Source organism: Coenobita brevimanus, chromosome 16, assembly GCF_032717465.1.
Source record: "Coenobita brevimanus isolate Jiangsu-jjx chromosome 16, ASM3271746v2, whole genome shotgun sequence".
Taxonomy (NCBI): domain Eukaryota; kingdom Metazoa; phylum Arthropoda; class Malacostraca; order Decapoda; family Coenobitidae; genus Coenobita; species Coenobita brevimanus.
The window spans coordinates 20427664-20434591 of NC_136969.1; the positions used below are offsets into that span (position 1 = coordinate 20427664).

The window sequence follows — 6928 nt, forward strand, 5'->3', positions numbered from 1 at the left end:
TTTCTTCATTAGGTAATCCGAACTGATGAATCGACACACCAACCCTCATTCCATTACTGTCATAATTCTTTTACCTTAACTTAACCCAGATTTTAATCCAATTGCTGTTTAATTCACGTAACTGAATGACAGAAACAAAACAGCATTGCGATTCTGTATCCTTTCAAAAGCCTTAACTATGACTAGCATCATAGTCTCGAATTAATCAGCGGTGTAAGTCAGCAAGCATGAATAAATGTCAAGTTTTGGCCAAGGTATAATTGTTGGAACTTTGTAGTCACCATTTATATATATGTAACTCTTTAATCTTGTAATAGGTAAGTCTTGAGTTTTGGTTAAAGTTATTTTGGTAACTGAAGAGCAGGAGGAGTTAAAGATGAATACAGGGACTTAATTTACTAAGTCTAGTTGGACCCCTCTTCTTATTTGATCTCTCCACTACCTGCCGGTGCTATGGCTTGCCCCTTTCTGAGCTCTGACTCCTACATTCTCGTTTAGCAGGGGTCGTGTCACGTGTGCTACGCTGTCGTGAAAACTTCTGGAACACTGTATGTCTGAGTGTATGAACTGGTTCTGATGCACAACCAGCATTCCTTCACTTTAACCCGCCCCGTCCCAGAGACGAGAATTCACGTCCTCACATGATGTGCACTCATATCCCGGAGACGTAAATTAACGTGGCAACATTGCAAGGTCCCTAATTTGCACAATTTTCAATTTAATTTGCACAATTTTCAATTTTTACGAGTGATTTTTGGCACGTATACACGGGACACCTTCCTCAACAAGATGCCAGGCAAGGACAGTGCCTTACCCAGCATGACCTCCTCCTCCCCCTGCATGCCCTTTTCTCAGCAATTCACCTGTTATCAGTGACCTGGCCAGTAAAGCCATGTCATGCCACGGTACGAAATTCAGGGCCAGAGTGATTCCCCAATTGATAACAATGTGGAGGACAAATATTAGAGGAAGAAACAGTCAGAAATGATGATCAGGTAATGTGGCAATAAAAGGTCAGGAATGGTGATGAGTTGGTGAGTGAAACAATGCTTATAATGCCTATATTACCATTTGAAAACCAATATACTCTCGTACTACATATAAATTCGTACCAAATAAATAAGTAAATACCGTTTATGAGTGGTGTGGAATAGTTATCCTCCCATAGAACTCGTTTTCTTTGCAGCCAGCCTGATAGAAAACCCTGTAAGGTAAGTAGGTACTCCTACCTGGATCGAGTATTTTAAATCTCAGGTGAGTGATTTCTCTATGAATTTTCGATGTTTCTCACCAAAAGCGGACGTTTGAGCAAAAAAAAAGAAAAAATGGTCCAAAAATGTCGGGACTGGGGCGTACCACTGCCCAGAAAACGTCGGGATGGGGGGGGGTTAAGAGTTGCAAGCTAATTTCCTTTTGCTTGATTCTCACTGATACACTACCTATCTCACACCCTGGTTTGGTGCTTCTACCTATCTGTCTATCTATCTATCCATCATGCTATCTATTATGATTTGTATTGATAATATGGAGTCCTGACATCGCTCAGTCACGCTAGCTGGCGGTCCTCCGACAGCAGTCATCATTGACATATGCTAATCTATTAATACATAACATTGATTATAATATTGTATAGATATAATATTCATGTTAATATTGCAATGATCCAGTAATACTACATTTTAAACAAGTTGTATACATAACTGAACAAATGAAATATGATTAAACTGGTTATTGTATGGCATTTTGTAAGATGTGTATGTATAACAGTAAAGTGCATATATGCCAAAAAAAAAAAAAATGTTCAAAGTTAAGAGTATGGTAAGAGCTATTAATATTTCATATAGAGATAATGATACTGCTATACTTCTATATCATGTGTCATTTTTTTAAAAATAAAATTAATGTTATATACACAATATGTACGGTTCATTCAGGGAAGTTAACTCAAATGCTTACTCTACCCTCACTAAATACTGACTCCAAATTTGCAGTTCTTGCATGCATTCTGTGCATTGCGAACAGCACTACTGCAGATACAATACCGAAGATTATAAAGACAGTAGGTGCTGGGCTATACACATAATATGGGTTGACCATACTCAAACTCAGATCTTCCCAGGGTTTCATTGTTTCATTGATCAGTTGCATAGTTTCAGACTTAGGTGAAGTCAACTTAATACTTGTTTTCATGTTTAAGTCCATATTAGGTAGTGGGTGGAAATGTCTGTGTGTGTGTGACTGAGGATGGCATAGTGACTGATGGTGGATAAAGTGGACATGGATGGTGTAAATACCGCACAGTAGTCTCGTGCTATGTATAATCCTGATGCTGAAGCATGAGATGGTGGTATATCTGGACAGACTATGTAAACTGATGTGTTATGAGTGAAATAAAGTAACTGTGAGTGTCCGATGCGTTGATGGTGTACAAGTTTATCTGGAGCAAAAGTGAAGTTGCAATGATTATGAGTACTGTGATTTCTTATGATGACCATTTCACATGGGACTGTTTCAGTAGGCTGAAACGTGAAAATGTACGCAGGACAAAGGTGAATAGCATGTAAGGATGTGCAGCACTTTCGTTAAATCGTTGATTCACTTGCGAAAGTGACTGTGTTCCGTCTCTTTCAGACCATGATGAGTTCGGTGTCTGTGTTGATGTTGATGATGACCAAAGTGTTATTATTCTTAGAAGGGAAGGGGTGTATTTCGTATACTGTGAACAGGTCGTCAGTTATGAATGGTACATGAAATACTACTGATGTTGGTGTTAGTGTTGCTTCTAAATATGGATAATATTGCATGAAACCCCTAATTTGGAACAAAGGCTTCAATTTATGCTTATGTATGCCTTGACTAATTATCTGACGTAGCTCACGAATTGGAAGTAAGTCAGTTGTGATCTTGCCATTACCCGCATTCGAAATTCCTTGCATAAGTGCCCAGTAACGAACTTTAGTGTTGTCTAATCTGAGTAGAATTGTGTCAATGTGTTCAGTGATGATGGAGAAGTGTTGGAAAAGTGTTATGTTTCCTGCCATGCAATTTATTTTATCCACACTTTCGAGAGCTATGTTTTCCGCCTTTTTCAGATTTTTCGCGATTGCCTTCATTCCTGAGTTATGGCCTGTGATGAACTTATCTTGGTATATTAGTATCTTAGCTATTTTATTAAATTTGTTGTTTATTTCTTGAAGGTCTTCCTCTGTAGCCAATCCAAAGATGTTTCCAAGAACTGCATCACCCAGGTCGAACAAACCGTGCTTTTGGCGAGTACGTGTAATATTGTTCGTGGCGCTCAGTACCTCCGTTCCATGAGTTGGGAGATCTTGTATCACGATGAGCATAGTTGACTTCGCCTGTTCTATCTTCCATTTCGCTAACTTCACCATTTCATCCACTTCCTGTGTGTTATGTGCCTGTGAAACATATCCTCCTGTCATGAATTCCAGGGTCCTCATGGGTCTCGCAATGTTTTCTAGATAAGAAGGTAATTCGTATAAGTAACCCAAACAGATTTCAGTACTCATGACATCCTTTACGATTGACGTCGTGGCCGTTGAACTATGAGGCATCCTTGCCGTACTATGTGTTGGGGGTCTAAGGGAGCATATCCTCTTGCTATGTAGAGGAAAATCCATAGCATAAGTCCCTTCATCGTTACCTACCGACAAAAAAAATCTATTAATTTTCTAATATGGTCATGCTGTGGTCGATGATAGTGATGATGTGCTTTACGGTTGACTAACGTAGAACAATAACTTGATTGTTATTTCATTTATAGGAGTTTATATCGATATTTAAATCATGTAAATGATGTACTGGAGATTTTATTGGAACAGTTGGACCTATGTTTGATTGTTTGGTATATGACCTTAATTTATTTTTGTAATTATTGTTGTTTTCTTGATTGGTTTCAAGAGTTGTGTTCGATTGTTCGGTGGTATCCGAGGCTGTATAAATATTGGATAGTTCCCTTGAAACTCGTTTTAAATGTTCAATATGAACTTGTTTCTCTTCGCCACTTGACAGTGACCTAATTAAAACTTTGTTTGCTTTTATGTTAATTACTCTGTATGGGCCCTCAAATTTCGGAGATAATTTATCGTCTCTCGTATGAATGATATCCTAAGCTGATAGTCGAGTCTCTTGCCTTTTTATTAAATGCCTCCGTCATTTCTTCATTGGACCTCGTTAATTGTTTTTCGACTCTTTTATGTATGTCCTGGAATTCACGCAAACGGAGTTTAGAGTAACCATCGTAATTGTATATAGGTAGATTTTGACCTTCTAGAATCTCATATGGTAGTTTTTTATTTGTCCCATATATAATGAAATGTGGTGTGTCACCTATAGATTTAGTTATAGATCCATTAATTGAGGCTTCTACTCTGGGAATCCAATCATCCCAGCTTGCATAATTTTCATTGAGAATGTGTCGTAGTACATCTAATACTTTTTTGTTTTGTCTCTCTACTAACCCATTGGATGCTGGGTGATAGGCCAGAACGTTAACCTTTTTGATATTGTATTGTTTACATATTTCTTGTAAGAGATGAGAATTAAATTCTCCTCCATTATCACTTATTAGTACCTTTGGGGTAGTAAAGCGACCTATCACATTATCTATTATTGCCTTTGCTACTGTCTCTGCTGTTTCATCTTTAATTGGGGCCAAAATTACATAACGGGAAAAATGATCCGTTGCTACGAATAGGTATTGGTTATTCATTCATTGCCAGACGCCATGTATCCCACACGGGGTGGCCAAGGGCTTAGAGTTAATTGTTTTACAGGAAGGGGCACTAATCCTCCACCAACCCCACTTGACACGTAGGGATGCCAACAGCATCTTGTGTTCCCAGGCGGTCACCCATCCAAGTACTAACCAGACCCAACATTGCTTAACTTCGCTGATCGGACGGGAAGCGGTGTACTCAACGTGGTATGGCCGTATGATAATGGCATCTTGAGTATATATATATATATATATATATATATATATATATATATATATATATATATATATATATATATATATATATATATATATGAGGATGCCGTAGCACGGGCCGAACAGGGTAGTACTCCCGAGGGGAATGGGAATGCTGGTGATAGGGAGAGCTGGAGCTCCTGTTTCACTAGCTATCTACAATCCCCCTTTGCTGACCTTTTCAGTGTGACAGTAACATGGAGAGTAGACCAGCATACTCTCCCAAACATTTCCTCTAACTATCTATGCACAACACCACATGCACTTTACAATTCACACAACGTATCCCACTACGTTACAGGGGTTGGCGCCAGCAAGGGCATGCGGCCAGAAAACTTTGCCCCCGCTACCTAGTGGCGGACTTCTGGGGGGAGGCGTGGTGGGGGTTCCGCCGGCATAGATCATGGGTCCAGGGTGAGATGGGGCTCGGGCCTGTGCTAGAGGGTACAGGGCATTGCGGTTCCCAGGCTGCCGCTTCCGCCCAATAGAGAGGGGCCCGAACCTGGGAGTAGCGCCCCAGGAGGCTGCCCTATCAGTGGGTGTATAATGGTGGGATAGTTGCAGTGCCAAGACGCGCTTGGAGGGTGTCCCTGCAGCTGTCCTGGCAGGGTGCCCCAAGGCCACTACCACAGCCACTGGTAAGCTGGTGGGCTAGGGGTCCCAGATCCAGTGCCTGGACCTGGGATTGTGCAGTGAGTGGGACCTGTGCTGTGTCTGTCCCCATTTATTAATACTGAAGATGACAAAACAAAAAAGGTTTCAAAGCAAGCCTGAGGACAGTAAATCACCCATGGGGATGAGGGTGGGTTCATGGAACGTGGGAAGTTTGAGGGGAAGAGCAGGGGAAGTCGTTGAGGCATTCAGTAGGAGGTGGGTGGATGTGGCGTGTTTGCAGGAAGTCCGGTACAGGGGTGGATCAGCCAGAAAGATTGTTGGGAAGGACTGTTGCTATAAGTTGTTTTGGCAGGGGGGGACAGACGGATATGGAGGTGTTGGTGTGATGGTTGCGGAGAAATGGGTGGAATATGTTATGAATGTTTTGAGAGTAAGCGATAGGATATTGGTAGTGAAAATTCTGTTGGGAAGAAAGATAGCTGTGATTATATCGGCAAATGCTCCACAGGCAGGATTGGATGAATCAGAGAGAGAGAGATTTTGGGATGATTTAATACGTGAAGTGGGTGGTATGCGGGATGATGAGATAGTGATTTTGGGAGGGGACTTAAATGGTCATGTAGGTGAAGCAGCACAAGGTTATGAAGGAGTGCATGGGGGATGTGCATATGGTCTAAGGAATGCAGAAGGGGAAAGGATACTCGAGTTTGGGGAGGCAACGGACATGATTGTGTGCAACACATATTTTAGGAAAAGAGACAGTAGGTTAATTACGTATGAGTCTGGGGGAAATAGCAGTCAGATAGATTATTTTCTGGTTAGGAGGGCCGATAGGAGGTTAGTGAGGGATGTTAAAGTTATAGGAAGTGAGGAGTGTGTGCAGCAGCACAAACTATTGATTTGTGATATGGTGCTTAAAGAACAAGTGATGAAAAAGAGGACTTATGTACCTAGGAGGAAAATATGGAAGCTGAAAAACCATGCCTTCTATAGCGAGTTGAGGAGAGTGGTGGCTGAACAGGGAGCTGTAGACAGAGGCGTTAATGAACAGTACAGGGCCCTCAATAACAATTTCTTGAGAGTTACTGATGTAACATGCGGCTGGACAAGAGGACCACCAAGACATAAAGTAACTTGGTGGTGGGATGAGGGTGTAGAAGCTGCAATTAAGGAGAAAAGAAGGCTTTTCCGGGAATGGAAGAAGGGTGGTAGCAAAGAGGAATATTTGGCTGCCAAGCGTAGGGCTAGGAGAGAGGTATACAGGGCAAAGTCTGAGTCACAGAGACAATTACTTGATAACCTAAATCATGGGGAAAGGAA

The 6928-nt window shown here is 41.3% G+C and overlaps 1 non-coding gene across 1 annotated transcript; it reads right to left on the reverse strand.

Moving 5' to 3' along the window:
• Nucleotides 1-4840: 4840 nt before the first annotated feature.
• LOC145391097 (5S ribosomal RNA) lies at nt 4841-4959 on the reverse strand. Its single transcript, XR_013895786.1, has one exon. It is a non-coding gene; the product is annotated as a 5S ribosomal RNA (ribosomal RNA).
• Nucleotides 4960-6928: the final 1969 nt, after the last annotated feature.